This window comes from Euprymna scolopes, chromosome 6, assembly GCF_053919585.1.
Source record: "Euprymna scolopes isolate OS-2025 chromosome 6, ASM5391958v1, whole genome shotgun sequence".
Taxonomy (NCBI): Eukaryota; Metazoa; Mollusca; class Cephalopoda; order Sepiida; family Sepiolidae; genus Euprymna; species Euprymna scolopes.
The window spans coordinates 14,145,195-14,163,285 of record NC_136487.1 but is presented as its reverse complement, the minus strand read 5'-3'; the positions used below and the strand labels follow the sequence as shown (position 1 = coordinate 14,163,285).

The window sequence follows — 18,091 nt, the reverse complement described above, 5'->3', positions numbered from 1 at the left end:
CAAATAAAAGGGAACGCTTTTGACCCCGACGTGATTCGAACACGTAACCTTCTGATCTGGAGTCAGACGCGCTACCATTGCGCCACAAGGCCGGAAGCCAACCACTCTTATTATTGCATTCTTAAAATACTTATGAATCTGTACCGTACAAAAAATTTAATATTGTACATTACAATAACGTCTCAGAATAATAATTCATTGTAAAACCAGGATTGCATTAATTGCAATGGAAGACTTATAATCTTTGATGATACATTTATAAAATAAATGGCATCCTTCAAATAAAAGGGAACGCTTTTGACCCCGACGTGATTCGAACACGTAACCTTCTGATCTGGAGTAAGAAGCGCTACCATTGCGCCACAAGGCCGTAAGCCCACCACTCGTATTATTGCATTCTTAAAATACTTATGAATCTGTACCGTACGAAAGATTTAATATTGTACATTACAATAACGTCTCAGAATAATAATTCATTGTAAAACCAGGATTGCATTAATTGCCATTGAAGACTTATAATCTTTGATGATACATTTATAAAATAAATGGCATCCTTCAAATAAAAGGGAACGCTTTTGACCCCGACGTGATTCGAACACGTAACCTTCTGATCTGGAGTCAGACGCGCTAACATTGCGCCACAAGGCCGTAAGCCAACCACTCTTATTATTGCATTCTTAAAATACTTATGAATCTGTACCGTACAAAAAATTTAATATTGTACATTACAATAACGTCTCAGAATAATAATTCATTGTAAAACCAGGATTGCATTAATTGCCATTGAAGACTTATAATCTTTGATGGTACATTTCTAAAATAAATGGCATCCTTCAAATAAAAGGGAACGCTTTTGACCCCGACGTGGTTAGAACACGTAACCTTCTGATCTGGAGTAAGCAACGCTACCATTGCGCCAAAAGGCCGTAAGCCAACCACTATTATTATTGCATTCTTAAAATACTTATGAATCTGTACCGTACAAAAAATTTAATATTGTACATTACAATAAAATCTCAGAATAATAATTCATTGTAAAACCAGGATTGCATTAATTGCCATTGAAGACTTATAATCTTTGATGATACATTAAAAAAATAAATGGCATCCTTCAAATAAAAGGGAACGCTTTTGACCCCGACGTGATTCGAACACGTAACCTTCTGATCTGGAGTCAGACGCGCTAGCATTGCGCCACAAAGCCGTAAGCCAACCACTCTTATTATTGCATTCTTAAAATACTTATGAATCTGTACCGTACAAAAAATTTAATATTGTACATTACAATAACGTCTCAGAATAATAATTCATTGTAAAACCAGGATTGCATTAATTGCCATTGAAGACTTATAATCTTTGATGATACATTTATAAAATAAATGGCATCCTTCAAATAAAAGGGAACGCTTTTGACCCCGACGTGATTCGAACACGTAACCTTCTGATCTGGAGTCAGACGCGCTACCATTGCGCCACAAGGCCGTAAGCCCACCACTCGTATTATTGCATTCTTAAAATACTTATGAATCTGTACCGTACGAAAGATTTAATATTGTACATTACAATAACGTCTCAGAATAATAATTCATTGTAAAACCAGGATTGCATTAATTGCCATTGAAGACTTATAATCTTTGATGATACATTTATAAAATAAATGGCATCCTTCAAATAAAAGGGAACGCTTTTGACCCCGACGTGATTCGAACACGTAACCTTCTGATCTGGAGTCAGACGCGCTACCATTGCGCCACAAGGCCGTAAGCCAACCACTCTTATTATTGCATTCTTAAAATACTTATGAATCTGTACCGTACAAAAAATTTAATATTGTACATTACAATAACGTCTCAGAATAATAATTCATTGTAAAACCAGGATTGCATTAATTGCCATTGAAGACTTATAATCTTTGATGGTACATTTCTAAAATAAATGGCATCCTTCAAATAAAAGGGAACGCTTTTGACCCCGACGTGGTTAGAACACGTAACCTTCTGATCTGGAGTAAGCAACGCTACCATTGCGCCAAAAGGCCGTAAGCCAACCACTCTTATTATTGCATTCTTAAAATACTTATGAATCTGTACCGTACAAAAAATTTAATATTGTACATTACAATAAAATCTCAGAATAATAATTCATTGTAAAACCAGGATTGCATTAATTGCCATTTAAGACTTATAATCTTTGATGATACATTAAAAAAATAAATGGCATCCTTCAAATAAAAGGGAACGCTTTTGACCCCGACGTGATTCGAACACGTAACCTTCTGATCTGGAGTCAGACGCGCTAGCATTGCGCCACAAAGCCGTAAGCCAACCACTCTTATTATTGCATTCTTAAAATACTTATGAATCTGTACCGTACAAAAAATTTAATATTGTACATTACAATAACGTCTCAGAATAATAATTCATTGTAAAACCAGGATTGCATTAATTGCCATTGAAGACTTATAATCTTTGATGATACATTTATAAAATAAATGGCATCCTTCAAATAAAAGGGAACGCTTTTGACCCCGACGTGATTCGAACACGTAACCTTCTGATCTGGAGTCAGACGCGCTACCATTGCGCCACAAGGCCGTAAGCCAACCACTCTTATTATTGCATTCTTAAAATACTTATGAATCTGTACCGTACAAAAAATTTAATATTGTACATTACAATAACGTCTCAGAATAATAATTCATTGTAAAACCAGGATTGCATTAATTGCCATTGAAGACTTATAATCTTTGATGGTACATTTCTAAAATAAATGGTATCCTTCAAATAAAAGGGAACGCTTTTGACCCCGACGTCGTTAGAACACGTAACCTTCTGATCTGGAGTAAGCCGCGCTACCATTGCGCCAAAAGGCCGTAAGCCAACCACTCTTATTATTGCATTCTTAAAATACTTATGAATCTGTACCGTACAAAAAATTTAATATTGTACATTACAATAACATCTCAGAATAATAATTCATTGTAAAACCAGGATTGCATTAATTGCCATTGAAGACTTATAATCTTTGATGATACATTTATAAAATAAATGGCATCCTTTAAATAAAAGGGAACGCTCTTGACCCCGACGTGATTCGAACACGTAACCTTCTGATCTGGAGTCAGACGCGCTACCATTGCGCCACAAGGCCGTAAGCCAACCACTCTTATTATTGCATTCTTAAAATACTTATGAATCTGTACCGTACAAAAAATTTAATATTGTACATTACAATAACGTCTCAGAATAATAATTCATTGTAAAACCAGGATTGCATTAATTGCCATTGAAGACTTATAATCTTTGATGGTACATTTCTAAAATAAATGGTATCCTTCAAATAAAAGGGAACGCTTTTGACCCCGACGTCGTTAGAACACGTAACCTTCTGATCTGGAGTAAGCCGCGCTACCATTGCGCCAAAAGGCCGTTAGCCAACCACTCTTATTATTGCATTCTTAAAATACTTATGAATCTGTACCGTACAAAAAATTTAATATTGTACATTACAATAACATCTCAGAATAATAATTCATTGTAAAACCAGGATTGCATTAATTGCCATTGAAGACTTATAATCTTTGATGATACATTTATAAAATAAATGGCATCCTTTAAATAAAAGGGAACGCTCTTGACCCCGACGTGATTCGAACACGTAACCTTCTGATCTGGAGTCAGACGCGCTACCATTGCGCCACAAGGCCGTAAGCCAACCACTCTTATTATTGCATTCTTAAAATACTTATGAATCTGTACCGTACAAAAAATTTAATATTGTACATTACAGTAACATCTCAGAATAATAATTCATTGTAAAACCAGGATTGCATTAATTACCATTGAAGACTGATAATCTTTGATGATACATTTATAAAATAAATGGCATCCTTCAAATAAAAGGGAACGCTTTTGACCCCGACGTGATTCGAACACGTAACCTTCTGATCTGGAGTCAGACGCGCTACCATTGCGCCACAAGGCCGTAAGCTAACCACTCTTATTATTGCATTCTTAAAATACTTATGAATCTGTACCGTACAAAAAATTTAATATTGTACATTACAGTAACATCGCAGAATAATAATTCATTGTACAACCAGGATTGCATTAATTGCCATTGAAGACTGATAATCGTTGATGATACATTTATAAAACAAATGGCATCCTTCAAATAAAAGGGAACGCTTTTGACCCCGACGTGATTCGAACACGTAACCTTCTGATCTGGAGTCAGACTCGCTACCATTGCGCCACAAGGCCGTAAGCCAACCACTCTTATTATTGCATTCTTAAAATACTTATGAATCTGTACCGTACAAAAAATTTAATATTGTACATTACAATAACGTCCAAGAATAATAATTCATTGTAAAACCAGGATTGCATTAATTGCCATTGAAGACTTATAATCTTTGATGATACATTTATAAAATAAATGGCATCCTTCAAATAAAAGGAAACGCTTTTGACCCCGACGTGATTCGAACACGTAACCTTCTGATCTGGAGTCAGACGCGCTACCATTGCGCCACAAGGCCGTAAGCCAACCACTCTTATTATTGCATTCTTAAAATACTTATGAATCTGTACCGTACAAAAAATTTAATATTGTACATTACAATAACGTCTCAGAATAATAATTCATTGTGAAACCAGGATTGCATTAATTGCCATGGAAGACTGATAATCTTTGATGATACATTTATAAAATAAATGGCATCCTTCAAATAAAAGGGAACGCTTTTGACCCCGACGTGATTCGAACACGTAACCTTCTGATCTGGAGTCAGACTCGCTACCATTGCGCCACAAGGCCGTAAGCCAACCACTCTTATTATTGCATTCTTAAAATACTTATGAATCTGTACCGTACAAAAAATTTAATATTGTACATTACAATAACGTCTCAGAATAATAATTCTTTGTAAAACCAGGATTGCATTAATTGCCATTGAAGACTTATAATCTTTGATGATACATTTATAAAATAAATGGCATCCTTCAAATAAAAGGGAACGCTTTTGACCCCGACGTGATTCGAACACGTAACCTTCTGATCTGGAGTCAGACGCGCTACCATTGCGCCACAAGGCCGTAAGCCAACCACTCTTATTATTGCATTCTTAAAATACTTATGAATCTGTACCGTACAAAAAATTTAATATTGTACATTACAATAACGTCTCAGAATAATAATTCATTGTAAAACCAGGATTGCATTAATTGCCATTGAAGACTTATAATCTTTGATGATACATTTATAAAATAAATGGCATCCTTCAAATAAAAGGGAACGCTTTTGACCCCGACGTGATTCGAACACGTAACCTTCTGATCTGGAGTCAGACGCGCTACCATTGCGCCAGAAGGCCGTAAGCCAACCGCTCTTATTATTGCATTCTTAAAATACTTATGAATCTGTACCGTACAAAAAATTTAATATTGTACATTACAATAACGTCTCAGAATAATAATTCATTGTAAAACCAGGATTGCATTAATTGCCATTGAAGACTTATAATCTTTGATGATACATTTATAAAATAAATGGCATCCTTCAAATAAAAAGGAAAGCTTTTGACCCCGACGTGATTCGAACACGTAACCTTCTGATCTGGAGTCAGACGCGCTACCATTGCGCCACAAGGCCGTAAGCCACCAACTATTATTATTGCATTCTTAAAATACTTATGAATCTGTACCGTACAAAAAATTTAATATTGTACATTACAATAACGTCTCAGAATAATAATTCATTGTAAAACCAGGATTGCATTAATTGCCATTGAAGACTGATAATCTTTGATGATACATTTATAAAATAAATGGCATCCTTCAAATAAAAGGGAACGCTTTTGACCCCGACGTGATTCGAACACGTAACCTTCTTGTCTGGAGTCAGACGCGCTACCATTGCGCCACAAGGCCGTAAGCCAACCACTCTTATTATTGCATTCTTAAAATACTTATGAATCTGTACCGTACAAAAAATTTAATATTGTACATTACAATAACGTCTCAGAATAATAATTCATTGTAAAACCAGGATTGCATTAATTGCCATTGAAGACTGATAATCCTTGATGATACATTTATAAAATAAATGGCATCCTTCAAAAAAAAGGGAACGCTTTTGACCCCGACGTGATTCGAACACGTAACCTTCTGATCTGGAGTCAGACGCGCTACCATTGCGCCACAAAGCCGTAAGCTAACCACTCTTATTATTGCATTCTTAAAATACTTATGAATCTGTACCGTACCAAAAATTTAATATTGTACATTACAGTAACATCTCAGAATAATAATTCATTGTAAAACCAGGATTGCATTAATTGCCATTGAAGACTTATAATCTTTGATGATACATTTATAAAATAAATGGCATCCTTCAAATAAAAGGGAACGCTTTTGACATCGACGTGATCCGAACACGTAACCTTCTGATCTGGAGTCAGACGCGCTACCATTGCGCCACAAGGCCGTAAGCTAACCTCTCTTATTATTGCATTCTTAAAATACTTATGAATCTGGACCGTACACAAAATTTAATATTGTACATTACAATAACGTCTCAGAATAATAATTCATTGTAAAACCAGGATTGCATTAATTGCCATTGAAGACTGATAATCTTTAATGATACATTTATAAAATAAATGGCATCCTTCAAATAAAAGGGAACGCTCTTGACCCCGACGTGATTCGAACACGTAACCTTCTGATCTGGAGTCAGACTCGCTACCATTGCGCCACAAGGCCGTAAGCCAACCACTCTTATTATTGCATTCTTAAAATACTTATGAATCTGTACCGTACAAAAAATTTAATATTGTACATTACAATAACGTCTCAGAATAATAATTCATTGTAAAACCAGGATTGCATTAATTGCAATTGAAGACTTATAATCTTTGATGATACATTTATAAAATAAATGGCATCCTTCAAATAAAAGGGAACGCTTTTGACCCCGACGTGATTCGAACACGTAACCTTCTGATCTGGAGTCAGACGCGCTACCATTGCGCCAAAAGGCCGTAAGCCAACCACTCTTATTATTGCATTCTTAAAATACTTATGAATCTGTACCGTACAAAAAATTTAATATTGTACATTATAATAACATCTCAGAATAATAATTCATTGTAAAACCAGGATTGCATTAATTGCCATTGAAGACTTATAATCTTTGATGATACATTTCTAAAATAAATGGCATCCTTCAAATAAAAGGGAACGCTTTTGACCCCGACGTGATTCGAACACGTAACCTTCTGATCTGGAGTCAGACGCGCTACCATTGCGCCAAAAGGCCGTAAGCCAACCACTCTTATTATTGCATTCTTAAAATACTTATGAATCTGTACCGTACAAAAAATTTAATATTGTACATTACAATAACATCTCAGAATAATAATTCATTGTAAAACCAGGATTGCATTAATTGCCATTGAAGACTGATAATCTTTAATGATACATTTATAAAATAAATGGCATCCTTCAAATAAAAGGGAACGCTTTTGACCCCGACGTGATTCGAACACGTAACCTTCTGATCTGGAGTCAGACGCGCTACCATTGCGCCACAAGGCCGTAAGCCAACCACTCTTATTATTGCATTCTTAAAATACTTATGAATCTGTACCGTACAAAAAATTTAATATTGTACATTACAATAACGTCTCAGAATAATAATTCATTGTAAAACCAGGATTGCATTAATTGCCATTGAAGACTTATAATCTTTGATGATACATTTATAAAATAAATGGCATCCTTCAAATAAAAGGGAACGCTTTTGACCCCGACGTGATTCGAACACGTAACCTTCTGATCTGGAGTCAGACGCGCTACCATTGCGCCACAAGGCCGTAAGCCAACCACTCTTATTATTGCATTCTTAAAATACTTATGAATCTGTACCGTACAAAAAATTTAATATTGTACATTACAATAACGTCTCAGAATAATAATTCATTGTAAAACCAGGATTGCATTAATTGCCATTGAAGACTTATAATCTTTGATGATACATTTATAAAATAAATGGCATCCTTCAAACAAAAGGGAACGCTTTTGACCCCGACGTTATTCGAACACGTAACCTTCTAATCTGGAGTCAGACGCGCTACAATTGCGCCACAAGGCCGTAAGCTACCCACTCTTATTATTGCATTCTTAAAATACTTATGAATCTGTACCGTACCAAAAATTTAATATTGTACATTACAGTAACATCTCAGAATAATAATTCATTGTAAAATCAGGATTGCATTAATTGCCATTGAAGACTTATAATCTTTGATGATACATTTCTAAAATAAATGGCATCCTTCAAATAAAAGGGAACGCTTTTGACCCCGACGTGATTCGAACACGTAACCTTCTGATCTGGAGTCAGACGCGCTACCATTGCGCAAAAAGGCCGCAAGCCAACTACTCTTATTATTGCATTCTTAAAATACTTATGAATCTGTACCGTACAAAAAATTTAATATTGTACATTACATTAACATCTCAGAATAATAATTCATTGTAAAACCAGGATTGCATTAATTGCCATTGAAGACTTATAATCTTTGATGATACATTTATAAAATAAATGGCATCCTTCAAATAAAAGGGAACGCTTTTGACCCCGACGTGATTCGAACACGTAACCTTCTGATCTGGAGTCAGACGCGCTACCATTGCGCCACAAGGCCGTAAGCCAACCACTCTTATTATTGCATTCTTAAAATACTTATGAATCTGTACCGTACAAAAAATTTAATATTGTACATTACAATTACGTCTCAGAATAATAATTCATTGTAAAACCAGGATTGCATTAATTGCCATTGAAGACTTATAATCTTTGATGATACATTTATAAAATAAATGGCATCCTTCAAATAAAAGGGAACGCTCTTGACCCCGACGTGATTCGAAACCGTAACCTTCTGATCTGGAGTCAGACGCGCTACCATTGCGCCACAAGGCCGTAAGCCCACCACTCTTATTATTGCATTCTTAAAATACTTATGAATCTGTACCGTACAAAAAATTTAATATTGTACATTACAGTAACATCTCAGAATAATAATTCATTGTAAAACCAGGATTGCATTAATTGCCATGGAAGACTTATAATCTTTGATGATACATTTATAAAATAAATGGCATCCTTCAAATAAAAGGGAACGCTTTTGACCTTACGTTATTCGAACACGTAACCTTCTGATCTGGAGTCAGACGCGCTACCATTGCGCCACAAGGCCGTAAGCCAACCACTCTTATTATTGCATTCTTAAAATACTTATGAATCTGTACCGTACAAAAAATTTAATATTGTACATTACAGTAACATCTCAGAATAATAATTCATTGTAAAACCAGGATTGCATTAATTGCCATTGAAGACTGATAATCTTTGATGATACATTTATAAAATAAATGGCATCCTTCAAATAAAAGGGAACGCTTTTGACCCCGACGTGATTCGAACACGTAACCTTCTGATCTGGAGTCAGACGCGCTAACATTGCGCCACAAGGCCGTAAGCAAACCACTCTTATTATTGCATTCTTAAAATACTTATGAATCTGTACCGTACAAAAAATTTAATATTGTACATTACAATAACGTCTCAGAATAATAATTCATTGTAAAACAAGGATTGCATTAATTGCCATGGAAGACTGATAATCTTTCATGATACATTTATAAAATAAATGGCATCCTTCAAATAAAAGGGAACGCTTTTGACCCCGACGTGATTCGAACACGTAACCTTCTGATCTGGAGTCAGACGCGCTACCATTGCGCCACAAGGCCGTAAGCCAATTACTCTCATTATTGCGTTCTTAAAATAATTATTAATCTGTACCGTACAACAAATTTAATATTGTACATTAGAGTAACATCTCAGAATAATAATTCATTGTAAAACCAGGATTGCATTAATTGCCATTGCAGACTGATAATCTTTGATGATACATTTATAAAATAAATGGCATCCTTCAAATAAAAGGGAACGCTTTTGACCCCGACGTGATTCGAACACGTAACCTTCTGATCTGGAGTCAGACGCGCTACCATTGCGCCACAAGGCCGTAAGCCAACCACTCTTATTATTGCATTCTTAAAATACTTATGAATCTGTACCGTACAAAAAATTTAATATTGTACATTACAATAACGTCTCAGAATAATAATTCATTGTAAAACCAGGATTGCATTAATTGCCATTGAAGACTTATAATCTTTGATGATACATTTATAAAATAAATGGCATCCTTCAAACAAAAGGGAACGCTTTTGACCCCGACGTTATTCGAACACGTAACCTTCTAATCTGGAGTCAGACGCGCTACAATTGCGCCACAAGGCCGTAAGCTACCCACTCTTATTATTGCATTCTTAAAATACTTATGAATCTGTACCGTACCAAAAATTTAATATTGTACATTACAGTAACATCTCAGAATAATAATTCATTGTAAAATCAGGATTGCATTAATTGCCATTGAAGACTTATAATCTTTGATGATACATTTCTAAAATAAATGGCATCCTTCAAATAAAAGGGAACGCTTTTGACCCCGACGTGATTCGAACACGTAACCTTCTGATCTGGAGTCAGACGCGCTACCATTGCGCAAAAAGGCCGCAAGCCAACTACTCTTATTATTGCATTCTTAAAATACTTATGAATCTGTACCGTACAAAAAATTTAATATTGTACATTACATTAACATCTCAGAATAATAATTCATTGTAAAACCAGGATTGCATTAATTGCCATTGAAGACTTATAATCTTTGATGATACGTTTATAAAATAAATGGCATCCTTCAAATAAAAGGGAACGCTTTTGACCCCGACGTGATTCGAACACGTAACCTTCTGATCTGGAGTCAGACGCGCTACCATTGCGCCACAAGGCCGTAAGCCAACCACTCTTATTATTGCATTCTTAAAATACTTATGAATCTGTACCGTACAAAAAATTTAATATTGTACATTACAATTACGTCTCAGAATAATAATTCATTGTAAAACCAGGATTGCATTAATTGCCATTGAAGACTTATAATCTTTGATGATACATTTATAAAATAAATGGCATCCTTCAAATAAAAGGGAACGCTCTTGACCCCGACGTGATTCGAAACCGTAACCTTCTGATCTGGAGTCAGACGCGCTACCATTGCGCCACAAGGCCGTAAGCCAACCACTCTTATTATTGCATTCTTAAAATACTTATGAATCTGTACCGTACAAAAAATTTAATATTGTACATTACAGTAACATCTCAGAATAATAATTCATTGTAAAACCAGGATTGCATTAATTGCCATGGAAGACTTATAATCTTTGATGATACATTTATAAAATAAATGGCATCCTTCAAATAAAAGGGAACGCTTTTGACCTTACGTTATTCGAACACGTAACCTTCTGATCTGGAGTCAGACGCGCTACCATTGCGCCACAAGGCCGTAAGCCAACCACTCTTATTATTGCATTCTTAAAATACTTATGAATCTGTACCGTACAAAAAATTTAATATTGTACATTACAGTAACATCTCAGAATAATAATTCATTGTAAAACCAGGATTGCATTAATTGCCATTGAAGACTGATAATCTTTGATGATACATTTATAAAATAAATGGCATCCTTCAAATAAAAGGGAACGCTTTTGACCCCGACGTGATTCGAACACGTAACCTTCTGATCTGGAGTCAGACGCGCTAACATTGCGCCACAAGGCCGTAAGCTAACCACACTTATTATTGCATTCTTAAAATACTTATGAATCTGTACCGTACAAAAAATTTAATATTGTACATTACAATAACGTCTCAGAATAATAATTCATTGTAAAACAAGGATTGCATTAATTGCCATGGAAGACTGATAATCTTTCATGATACATTTATAAAATAAATGGCATCCTTCAAATAAAAGGGAACGCTTTTGACCCCGACGTGATTCGAACACGTAACCTTCTGATCTGGAGTCAGACGCGCTACCATTGCGCCACAAGGCCGTAAGCCAATTACTCTCATTATTGCGTTCTTAAAATAATTATTAATCTGTACCGTACAACAAATTTAATATTGTACATTAGAGTAACATCTCAGAATAATAATTCATTGTAAAACCAGGATTGCATTAATTGCCATTGCAGACTGATAATCTTTGATGATACATTTATAAAATAAATGGCATCCTTTAAATAAAAGGGAACGCTTTTGACCCCGACGTGATTCGAACACGTAACCTTCTGATCTGGAGTCAGACGCGCTACCATTGCGCCACAAGGCCGTAAGCCAACCACCCTCATTATTGCATTCTTAAAATACTTTTTAATCTGTACCGTACAAAACATTGAATATTGTACATAAGAGTAACATCTCAGAATAATAATTCATTGTAAAACCAGGATTGCATGTATTGCCATTGAAGACAGATAATCTTTGATTATACATTTATAAAATAAATGGCATCCTTCAAATAAAAGGGAACGCTTTTGACCCCGACGTGATTCGAACACGTAACCTTCTGATCTGGAGTCAGACGCGCTACCATTGCGCCACAAAGCCGTAAGCCAACACCTCTTATTATTGCATTCTTAAAATACTTATGAACCTGTACCGTACAAAAAATTTAATATTGTACATTACAATAACGTCTCAGAATAATAATTCATTGTAAAACCAGGATTGCATTAATTGCCATTGAAGACTTATAATCTTTGATGATACATTTATAAAATAAATGGAATCCTTCAAATAAAAGGGAACGCTTTTTACCCCGACGTGATTCGAACACGTAACCTTCTGATCTGGAGTAAGAAGCGCTACCATTGCGCCGCAAGGCCGTAAGCAAACCACTCTTATTATTGCATTCTTAAAATACTTATGAATCTGTACCGTACAAAAAATTTAATATTGTACATTACAATAACGTCTCAGAATAATAATTCATTGTAAAACAAGGATTGCATTAATTGCCATTGAAGACTTATAATCTTTGATGATACATTTATAAAATAAATGGCATCCTTCAAATAAAAGGGAACGCTTTTGACCCCGACGTGATTCGAACACGTCACCTTCTGATCTGGAGTCAGACGCGCTACCATTGCGCCACAAGGCCGTAAGCAAACCACTCTCATTATTGCATTCTTAAAATACTTATTAATCTGTACCGTACAACAAATTTAATATTGTACATTAGAGTAACATCTCAGAATAATAATTCATTGTAAAACCAGGATTGCATTAATTGCCATTGAAGACTTATACTCTTTGATGATACATTTATAAAATAAATGGCATCCTTCAAATAAAAGGGAACGTTTTTGACCCCGACGTGATTCGAACACGTAACCTTCTGATCTGGAGTCAGAAACGCTACCATTGCGCCACAAGGCCGTAAGCCAACCACTCTTATTATTGCAATCTTAAAATACTTATGAATCTGTACCGTACAAAAAATTTAATATTGTACATTACAATAACGTCTCAGAATAATAATTCATTGTAAAACCAGGATTGCATTAATTGCCATTGAAGACTTATAATCTTTGATGATACATTTATAAAATAAATGGCATCCTTCAAATAAAAGGGAACGCTTTTGACCCCGACGTTATTCGAACACGTAACCTTCTGATCTGGAGTCAGACGCGCTACCATTGCGCCACAAGGCCGTAAGCCAACCACTCTTATTATTGCATTCTTAAAATACTTATGAATCTGTACCGTACACAAAATTGTATATTGTACATTACAATAACGTCTCAGAATAATAATTCATTGTAAAACTAGGATTGCATTAATTGCCATTGAAGACTGATAATCTTTGATGATACATTTATAAAATAAATGGCATCCTTCAAATAAAAGGGAACACTTTTGACCCCGACGTGATTCGAACACGTAACCTTCTGATCTGGAGTCAGACGCGCTACCATTGCGCCACAAGGCCGTAAGCCAACCACTCTTATTATTGCATTCTTAAAATACTTATGAATCTGTACCGTACAAAAAATTTAATATTGTACATTACAATAACGTCTCAGAATAATAATTCTTTGTAAAACCAGGATTGCATTAATTGCCATTGAAGACTTATAATCTTTGATGATACATTAAAAAAATAAATGGCATCCTTCAAATAAAAGGGAACGCTTTTGACCCCGACGTGATTCGAACACGTAACCTTCTGATCTGGAGTAAGCCGCGCTAGCATTGCGCCACAAAGCCGTAAGCCAACCACTATTATTATTGCATTCTTAAAATACTTATGAATCTGTACCGTACAAAAAATTTCATATTGTACATTACAATAACGTCTCAGAATAATAATTCGTTGTAAAACCAGGATTGCATTAATTGCCATTGAAGACTTACAATCTTTGATGATACATTTCTAAAATAAATGGCATCCTTCAAATAAAAGGGAACGCTTTTGACCCCGACGTGGTTCGAACACGTAACCTTCTGATCTGGAGTCAGACGCGCTACCATTGCGCCAAAAGGCCGTAAGCCAACCACTCTTATTATTGCATTCTTAAAATACTTATGAATCTGTACCGTACAAAAAATTTAATATTGTACATTACAATAACGTCTCAGAATAATAATTCATTGTAAAACCAGGATTGCATTAATTGCCATTGAAGACTTATAATCTTTGATGATACATTTATAAAATAAATGGCATCCTTCAAATAAAAGGGAACGCTTTATACCCCGACGTGATTCGAACACGTAACCTTCTGATCTGGAGTAAGAAGCGCTACCATTGCGCCACAAGGCCGTAAGCCCACCACTCGTATTATTGCATTCTTGAAATACTTATGAATCTGTACCGTACGAAAGACTTAATATTGTACATTACAATAACGTCTCAGAATAATAATTCATTGTAAAACCAGGATTGCATTAATTGCCATTGAAGACTTATAATCTTTGATGATACATTCATAAAATAAATGGCATCCTTCAAATAAAAGGGAACGCTTTTGACCCCGACGTGATTCGAACACGTAACCTTCTGATCTGGAGTCAGACGCGCTAACATTGCGCCACAAGGCCGTAAGCCAACCACTCTTATTATTGCATTCTTAAAATACTTATGAATCTGTACCGTACAAAAAATTTAATATTGTACATAACAATAACGTCTCAGAATAAAAATTCATTGTAAAACCAGGATTGCATTAATTGCCATTGAAAACTTATACTCTTTTATGATACATTTATAAAATAAATGGCATCCTTCAAATAAAAGGGAACGTTTTTGACCCCGACGTGATTCGAACACGTAACCTTCTGATCTGGAGTCAGAAACGCTACCATTGCGCCACAAGGCCGTAAGCCAACCACTCTTATTATTGCATTCTTAAAATACTTATGAATCTGTACCGTACAAAAAATTTAATATTGTACATTACAATAACGTCTCAGAATAATAATTCATTGTAAAACTAGGATTGCATTAATTGTCATTGAAGACTGATAATCTTTGATGATACATTTATAAAATAAATGGCATCCTTCAAATAAAAGGGAACGCTTTTGACCCCGACGTGATTCGAACACGTAACCTTCTGATCTGGAGTCAGACTCGCTACCATTGCGCCACAAGGCCGTAAGCCAACCACTCTTATTATTGCATACTTAAAATACTTATGAATCTGTACCGTACAAAAAATTTAATATTGTACATTACAATAACGTCTCAGAATAATAATTCATTGTAAAACCAGGATTGCATTAATTGCCATTGAAGACTGATAATCTTTGATGATACATTTATAAAATAAATGGCATCCTTCAAATAAAAGGGAACGCTTTTGACCCCGACGTTATTCGAACACGTAACCTTCTGATCTGGAGTCAGACGCGCTACCATTGCGCCACAAGGCCGTAAGCTGACCTCGCTTATTATTGCATTCTTAAAATACTTATGAATCTGTACCGTACAAAAAATTTAATATTGTACATTACAATAACGTCTCAGAATAATAATTCATTGTAAAACCAGGATTGCATTAATTGCCATTGAAGACTTATAATCTTTGATGATACATTTATAAAATAAATGGCATCCTTCAAATAAAAGGGAACGCTTTTGACCCCGTCGTGATTCGAACACGTAACCTTCTGATCTGGAGTCAGCCGCGCTAGCAATGCGCCACAAAGCCGTAAGCCAACCACTATTATTATTGCATTCTTAAAATACATATGAATCTGTACTGTACAAAAAATTTAATATTGTACATTACAATAACGTCTCAGAATAATAATTCATTGTAAAACCAGGAGTGCATTAATCGCCATTGAAGACTTACAATCTTTGATGATACATTTATAAAATAAATGGCATCCTTCAAATAAAAGGGAACGCTTTTGACCCCGACGTTATTCGAACACGTAACCTTCTGATCTGGAGTCAGACGCGCTACCATTGCGCCACAAGGCCGTAAGCTGACCTCGCTTATTATTGCATTCTTAAAATACTTATGAATCTGTACCGTACACAAAATTTAATATTGTACATTACAATAACGTCTCAGAATAATAATTCATTGTAAAACCAGGATTGCATTAATTGCCATTGAAGACTGATAATCTTTGATGATACATTTATAAAATAAATGGCATCCTTCAAATAAAAGGGAACGCTTTTGACCCCGACGTGATTCGAACACGTAACCTTCTGATCTGGAGTCGGACGCGCTACCATTGCGCCACAAGGCCGTAAGCCAACCACTCTTATTATTGCATTCTTAAAATACTTATGAATCTGTCCGGTACAAAAAATTGTATATTGTACATTACAATAACGTCTCAGAATAATAATTCATTGTAAAACTAGGATTGCATTAATTGCCATTGAAGACTGATAATCTTTGATGATACATTTATAAAATAAATGGCATCCTTCAAATAAAAGGGAACGCTTTTGACCCCGACGTGATTCGAACACGTAACCTTCTGATCTGGAGTCAGACGCGCTACCATTGCGCCACAAGGCCGTAAGCCAACCACTCTTATTATTGCATTCTTAAAATACTTATGAATCTGTACCGTACAAAAAATTTAATATTGTACATTACAATAACGTCTCAGAATAATAATTCATTGTAAAACCAGGATTGCATTAATTGCTATTGAAGACTTATAATCTTTGATGATACATTTATAAAATAAATGGCATCCTTCAAATAAAAGGGAACGCTTTTGACCCCGACGTGATTCGAACACGTAACCTTCTGATCTGGAGTCAGCCGCGCTAGCATTGCGCCACAAAGCCGTAAGCCAACCACTATTATTATTGCATTCTTAAAATACTTATGAATCTGTACCGTACAAAAAATTTAATATTGTACATTACAATAACGTCTCAGAATAATAATTCATTGTAAAACCAGGATTGCATTAATTGCCATTGAAGACTTACAATCTTTGATGATACATTTCTAAAATAAATGGCATCCTTCAAATAAAAGGGAACGCTTTTGACCCCGACGTGATTCGAACACGTAACCTTCTGATCTGGAGTCAGACGCGCTACCATTGCGCCAAAAGGCCGTAAGCCAACCACTCTTATTATTGCATTCTTAAAATACTTATGAATCTGTACCGTACAAAAAATTTAATATTGTACATTACAATAACATCTCAGAATAATAATTCATTCTAAAACCAGGATTGCATTAATTGCCATTGAAGACTTATAATCTTTGATGATACATTTATAAAATAAATGGCATCCTTCAAATAAAAGGGAACGCTTTTGACCCCGACGTGATTCGAACACGTAACCTTCTGATCTGGAGTCAGACGCGCTACCATTGCGCCACAAGGCCGTAAGCCAACCACTCTTATTATTGCATTCTTAAAATACTTATGAATCTGTACCGTACAAAAAATTTAATATTGTACATTACAATAACGTCTCAGAATAATAATTCATTGTAAAACCAGGATTGCATTAATTGCCATTGAAGACTTATAATCTTTGATGATACATTTATAAAATAAATGGCATCCTTCAAATAAAAGGGAACGCTTTTTA

General features: G+C 35.2%; 53 non-coding genes across 53 annotated transcripts; all 53 read right to left on the bottom strand.

Moving 5' to 3' along the window:
• Window positions 1-20: 20 nt before the first annotated feature.
• Trnaw-cca (transfer RNA tryptophan (anticodon CCA)) lies at window positions 21-92 on the bottom strand. Its single transcript has one exon. It is a non-coding gene; the product is annotated as a tRNA-Trp (tRNA).
• Window positions 93-298: 206 nt separating this feature from the next.
• Trnaw-cca (transfer RNA tryptophan (anticodon CCA)) lies at window positions 299-370 on the bottom strand. The gene has a single exon. It is a non-coding gene; the product is annotated as a tRNA-Trp (tRNA).
• Window positions 371-576: 206 nt separating this feature from the next.
• On the bottom strand, window positions 577-648 carry Trnaw-cca (transfer RNA tryptophan (anticodon CCA)). Its single transcript has one exon. It is a non-coding gene; the product is annotated as a tRNA-Trp (tRNA).
• A 484-nt stretch (window positions 649-1,132) lies between these two features.
• Window positions 1,133-1,204, bottom strand: Trnaw-cca (transfer RNA tryptophan (anticodon CCA)). The gene has a single exon. It is a non-coding gene; the product is annotated as a tRNA-Trp (tRNA).
• A 206-nt stretch (window positions 1,205-1,410) lies between these two features.
• Trnaw-cca (transfer RNA tryptophan (anticodon CCA)) lies at window positions 1,411-1,482 on the bottom strand. The gene has a single exon. It is a non-coding gene; the product is annotated as a tRNA-Trp (tRNA).
• Window positions 1,483-1,688: 206 nt separating this feature from the next.
• Window positions 1,689-1,760, bottom strand: Trnaw-cca (transfer RNA tryptophan (anticodon CCA)). Its single transcript has one exon. It is a non-coding gene; the product is annotated as a tRNA-Trp (tRNA).
• Window positions 1,761-2,244: 484 nt separating this feature from the next.
• Trnaw-cca (transfer RNA tryptophan (anticodon CCA)) lies at window positions 2,245-2,316 on the bottom strand. Its single transcript has one exon. It is a non-coding gene; the product is annotated as a tRNA-Trp (tRNA).
• Window positions 2,317-2,522: 206 nt separating this feature from the next.
• Window positions 2,523-2,594, bottom strand: Trnaw-cca (transfer RNA tryptophan (anticodon CCA)). Its single transcript has one exon. It is a non-coding gene; the product is annotated as a tRNA-Trp (tRNA).
• Window positions 2,595-3,078: 484 nt separating this feature from the next.
• Window positions 3,079-3,150, bottom strand: Trnaw-cca (transfer RNA tryptophan (anticodon CCA)). The gene has a single exon. It is a non-coding gene; the product is annotated as a tRNA-Trp (tRNA).
• Window positions 3,151-3,634: 484 nt separating this feature from the next.
• Window positions 3,635-3,706, bottom strand: Trnaw-cca (transfer RNA tryptophan (anticodon CCA)). Its single transcript has one exon. It is a non-coding gene; the product is annotated as a tRNA-Trp (tRNA).
• A 206-nt stretch (window positions 3,707-3,912) lies between these two features.
• On the bottom strand, window positions 3,913-3,984 carry Trnaw-cca (transfer RNA tryptophan (anticodon CCA)). The gene has a single exon. It is a non-coding gene; the product is annotated as a tRNA-Trp (tRNA).
• A 206-nt stretch (window positions 3,985-4,190) lies between these two features.
• Window positions 4,191-4,262, bottom strand: Trnaw-cca (transfer RNA tryptophan (anticodon CCA)). The gene has a single exon. It is a non-coding gene; the product is annotated as a tRNA-Trp (tRNA).
• A 206-nt stretch (window positions 4,263-4,468) lies between these two features.
• Window positions 4,469-4,540, bottom strand: Trnaw-cca (transfer RNA tryptophan (anticodon CCA)). Its single transcript has one exon. It is a non-coding gene; the product is annotated as a tRNA-Trp (tRNA).
• A 206-nt stretch (window positions 4,541-4,746) lies between these two features.
• Window positions 4,747-4,818, bottom strand: Trnaw-cca (transfer RNA tryptophan (anticodon CCA)). The gene has a single exon. It is a non-coding gene; the product is annotated as a tRNA-Trp (tRNA).
• Window positions 4,819-5,024: 206 nt separating this feature from the next.
• Window positions 5,025-5,096, bottom strand: Trnaw-cca (transfer RNA tryptophan (anticodon CCA)). Its single transcript has one exon. It is a non-coding gene; the product is annotated as a tRNA-Trp (tRNA).
• A 206-nt stretch (window positions 5,097-5,302) lies between these two features.
• On the bottom strand, window positions 5,303-5,374 carry Trnaw-cca (transfer RNA tryptophan (anticodon CCA)). Its single transcript has one exon. It is a non-coding gene; the product is annotated as a tRNA-Trp (tRNA).
• A 206-nt stretch (window positions 5,375-5,580) lies between these two features.
• On the bottom strand, window positions 5,581-5,652 carry Trnaw-cca (transfer RNA tryptophan (anticodon CCA)). Its single transcript has one exon. It is a non-coding gene; the product is annotated as a tRNA-Trp (tRNA).
• A 206-nt stretch (window positions 5,653-5,858) lies between these two features.
• Trnaw-cca (transfer RNA tryptophan (anticodon CCA)) lies at window positions 5,859-5,930 on the bottom strand. Its single transcript has one exon. It is a non-coding gene; the product is annotated as a tRNA-Trp (tRNA).
• Window positions 5,931-6,136: 206 nt separating this feature from the next.
• On the bottom strand, window positions 6,137-6,208 carry Trnaw-cca (transfer RNA tryptophan (anticodon CCA)). Its single transcript has one exon. It is a non-coding gene; the product is annotated as a tRNA-Trp (tRNA).
• Window positions 6,209-6,414: 206 nt separating this feature from the next.
• Trnaw-cca (transfer RNA tryptophan (anticodon CCA)) lies at window positions 6,415-6,486 on the bottom strand. The gene has a single exon. It is a non-coding gene; the product is annotated as a tRNA-Trp (tRNA).
• Window positions 6,487-6,692: 206 nt separating this feature from the next.
• Trnaw-cca (transfer RNA tryptophan (anticodon CCA)) lies at window positions 6,693-6,764 on the bottom strand. Its single transcript has one exon. It is a non-coding gene; the product is annotated as a tRNA-Trp (tRNA).
• A 206-nt stretch (window positions 6,765-6,970) lies between these two features.
• On the bottom strand, window positions 6,971-7,042 carry Trnaw-cca (transfer RNA tryptophan (anticodon CCA)). Its single transcript has one exon. It is a non-coding gene; the product is annotated as a tRNA-Trp (tRNA).
• A 206-nt stretch (window positions 7,043-7,248) lies between these two features.
• On the bottom strand, window positions 7,249-7,320 carry Trnaw-cca (transfer RNA tryptophan (anticodon CCA)). Its single transcript has one exon. It is a non-coding gene; the product is annotated as a tRNA-Trp (tRNA).
• Window positions 7,321-7,526: 206 nt separating this feature from the next.
• Trnaw-cca (transfer RNA tryptophan (anticodon CCA)) lies at window positions 7,527-7,598 on the bottom strand. Its single transcript has one exon. It is a non-coding gene; the product is annotated as a tRNA-Trp (tRNA).
• Window positions 7,599-7,804: 206 nt separating this feature from the next.
• Trnaw-cca (transfer RNA tryptophan (anticodon CCA)) lies at window positions 7,805-7,876 on the bottom strand. The gene has a single exon. It is a non-coding gene; the product is annotated as a tRNA-Trp (tRNA).
• Window positions 7,877-8,360: 484 nt separating this feature from the next.
• Trnaw-cca (transfer RNA tryptophan (anticodon CCA)) lies at window positions 8,361-8,432 on the bottom strand. The gene has a single exon. It is a non-coding gene; the product is annotated as a tRNA-Trp (tRNA).
• Window positions 8,433-8,638: 206 nt separating this feature from the next.
• Trnaw-cca (transfer RNA tryptophan (anticodon CCA)) lies at window positions 8,639-8,710 on the bottom strand. Its single transcript has one exon. It is a non-coding gene; the product is annotated as a tRNA-Trp (tRNA).
• Window positions 8,711-8,916: 206 nt separating this feature from the next.
• On the bottom strand, window positions 8,917-8,988 carry Trnaw-cca (transfer RNA tryptophan (anticodon CCA)). The gene has a single exon. It is a non-coding gene; the product is annotated as a tRNA-Trp (tRNA).
• A 483-nt stretch (window positions 8,989-9,471) lies between these two features.
• On the bottom strand, window positions 9,472-9,543 carry Trnaw-cca (transfer RNA tryptophan (anticodon CCA)). Its single transcript has one exon. It is a non-coding gene; the product is annotated as a tRNA-Trp (tRNA).
• Window positions 9,544-9,749: 206 nt separating this feature from the next.
• Trnaw-cca (transfer RNA tryptophan (anticodon CCA)) lies at window positions 9,750-9,821 on the bottom strand. Its single transcript has one exon. It is a non-coding gene; the product is annotated as a tRNA-Trp (tRNA).
• Window positions 9,822-10,027: 206 nt separating this feature from the next.
• On the bottom strand, window positions 10,028-10,099 carry Trnaw-cca (transfer RNA tryptophan (anticodon CCA)). Its single transcript has one exon. It is a non-coding gene; the product is annotated as a tRNA-Trp (tRNA).
• Window positions 10,100-10,583: 484 nt separating this feature from the next.
• Trnaw-cca (transfer RNA tryptophan (anticodon CCA)) lies at window positions 10,584-10,655 on the bottom strand. The gene has a single exon. It is a non-coding gene; the product is annotated as a tRNA-Trp (tRNA).
• A 206-nt stretch (window positions 10,656-10,861) lies between these two features.
• On the bottom strand, window positions 10,862-10,933 carry Trnaw-cca (transfer RNA tryptophan (anticodon CCA)). The gene has a single exon. It is a non-coding gene; the product is annotated as a tRNA-Trp (tRNA).
• Window positions 10,934-11,139: 206 nt separating this feature from the next.
• On the bottom strand, window positions 11,140-11,211 carry Trnaw-cca (transfer RNA tryptophan (anticodon CCA)). The gene has a single exon. It is a non-coding gene; the product is annotated as a tRNA-Trp (tRNA).
• A 483-nt stretch (window positions 11,212-11,694) lies between these two features.
• On the bottom strand, window positions 11,695-11,766 carry Trnaw-cca (transfer RNA tryptophan (anticodon CCA)). The gene has a single exon. It is a non-coding gene; the product is annotated as a tRNA-Trp (tRNA).
• A 206-nt stretch (window positions 11,767-11,972) lies between these two features.
• Trnaw-cca (transfer RNA tryptophan (anticodon CCA)) lies at window positions 11,973-12,044 on the bottom strand. Its single transcript has one exon. It is a non-coding gene; the product is annotated as a tRNA-Trp (tRNA).
• A 206-nt stretch (window positions 12,045-12,250) lies between these two features.
• Window positions 12,251-12,322, bottom strand: Trnaw-cca (transfer RNA tryptophan (anticodon CCA)). Its single transcript has one exon. It is a non-coding gene; the product is annotated as a tRNA-Trp (tRNA).
• Window positions 12,323-12,528: 206 nt separating this feature from the next.
• On the bottom strand, window positions 12,529-12,600 carry Trnaw-cca (transfer RNA tryptophan (anticodon CCA)). The gene has a single exon. It is a non-coding gene; the product is annotated as a tRNA-Trp (tRNA).
• A 484-nt stretch (window positions 12,601-13,084) lies between these two features.
• Trnaw-cca (transfer RNA tryptophan (anticodon CCA)) lies at window positions 13,085-13,156 on the bottom strand. The gene has a single exon. It is a non-coding gene; the product is annotated as a tRNA-Trp (tRNA).
• Window positions 13,157-13,362: 206 nt separating this feature from the next.
• On the bottom strand, window positions 13,363-13,434 carry Trnaw-cca (transfer RNA tryptophan (anticodon CCA)). Its single transcript has one exon. It is a non-coding gene; the product is annotated as a tRNA-Trp (tRNA).
• A 206-nt stretch (window positions 13,435-13,640) lies between these two features.
• On the bottom strand, window positions 13,641-13,712 carry Trnaw-cca (transfer RNA tryptophan (anticodon CCA)). Its single transcript has one exon. It is a non-coding gene; the product is annotated as a tRNA-Trp (tRNA).
• A 206-nt stretch (window positions 13,713-13,918) lies between these two features.
• Window positions 13,919-13,990, bottom strand: Trnaw-cca (transfer RNA tryptophan (anticodon CCA)). Its single transcript has one exon. It is a non-coding gene; the product is annotated as a tRNA-Trp (tRNA).
• A 484-nt stretch (window positions 13,991-14,474) lies between these two features.
• Window positions 14,475-14,546, bottom strand: Trnaw-cca (transfer RNA tryptophan (anticodon CCA)). Its single transcript has one exon. It is a non-coding gene; the product is annotated as a tRNA-Trp (tRNA).
• Window positions 14,547-15,030: 484 nt separating this feature from the next.
• Window positions 15,031-15,102, bottom strand: Trnaw-cca (transfer RNA tryptophan (anticodon CCA)). The gene has a single exon. It is a non-coding gene; the product is annotated as a tRNA-Trp (tRNA).
• A 206-nt stretch (window positions 15,103-15,308) lies between these two features.
• Trnaw-cca (transfer RNA tryptophan (anticodon CCA)) lies at window positions 15,309-15,380 on the bottom strand. The gene has a single exon. It is a non-coding gene; the product is annotated as a tRNA-Trp (tRNA).
• Window positions 15,381-15,586: 206 nt separating this feature from the next.
• Window positions 15,587-15,658, bottom strand: Trnaw-cca (transfer RNA tryptophan (anticodon CCA)). Its single transcript has one exon. It is a non-coding gene; the product is annotated as a tRNA-Trp (tRNA).
• A 206-nt stretch (window positions 15,659-15,864) lies between these two features.
• Window positions 15,865-15,936, bottom strand: Trnaw-cca (transfer RNA tryptophan (anticodon CCA)). The gene has a single exon. It is a non-coding gene; the product is annotated as a tRNA-Trp (tRNA).
• Window positions 15,937-16,420: 484 nt separating this feature from the next.
• Window positions 16,421-16,492, bottom strand: Trnaw-cca (transfer RNA tryptophan (anticodon CCA)). Its single transcript has one exon. It is a non-coding gene; the product is annotated as a tRNA-Trp (tRNA).
• Window positions 16,493-16,698: 206 nt separating this feature from the next.
• On the bottom strand, window positions 16,699-16,770 carry Trnaw-cca (transfer RNA tryptophan (anticodon CCA)). The gene has a single exon. It is a non-coding gene; the product is annotated as a tRNA-Trp (tRNA).
• Window positions 16,771-16,976: 206 nt separating this feature from the next.
• Trnaw-cca (transfer RNA tryptophan (anticodon CCA)) lies at window positions 16,977-17,048 on the bottom strand. Its single transcript has one exon. It is a non-coding gene; the product is annotated as a tRNA-Trp (tRNA).
• Window positions 17,049-17,254: 206 nt separating this feature from the next.
• On the bottom strand, window positions 17,255-17,326 carry Trnaw-cca (transfer RNA tryptophan (anticodon CCA)). Its single transcript has one exon. It is a non-coding gene; the product is annotated as a tRNA-Trp (tRNA).
• A 206-nt stretch (window positions 17,327-17,532) lies between these two features.
• On the bottom strand, window positions 17,533-17,604 carry Trnaw-cca (transfer RNA tryptophan (anticodon CCA)). Its single transcript has one exon. It is a non-coding gene; the product is annotated as a tRNA-Trp (tRNA).
• A 206-nt stretch (window positions 17,605-17,810) lies between these two features.
• Window positions 17,811-17,882, bottom strand: Trnaw-cca (transfer RNA tryptophan (anticodon CCA)). The gene has a single exon. It is a non-coding gene; the product is annotated as a tRNA-Trp (tRNA).
• Between the last annotated feature and the right edge of the window lie 209 nt (window positions 17,883-18,091).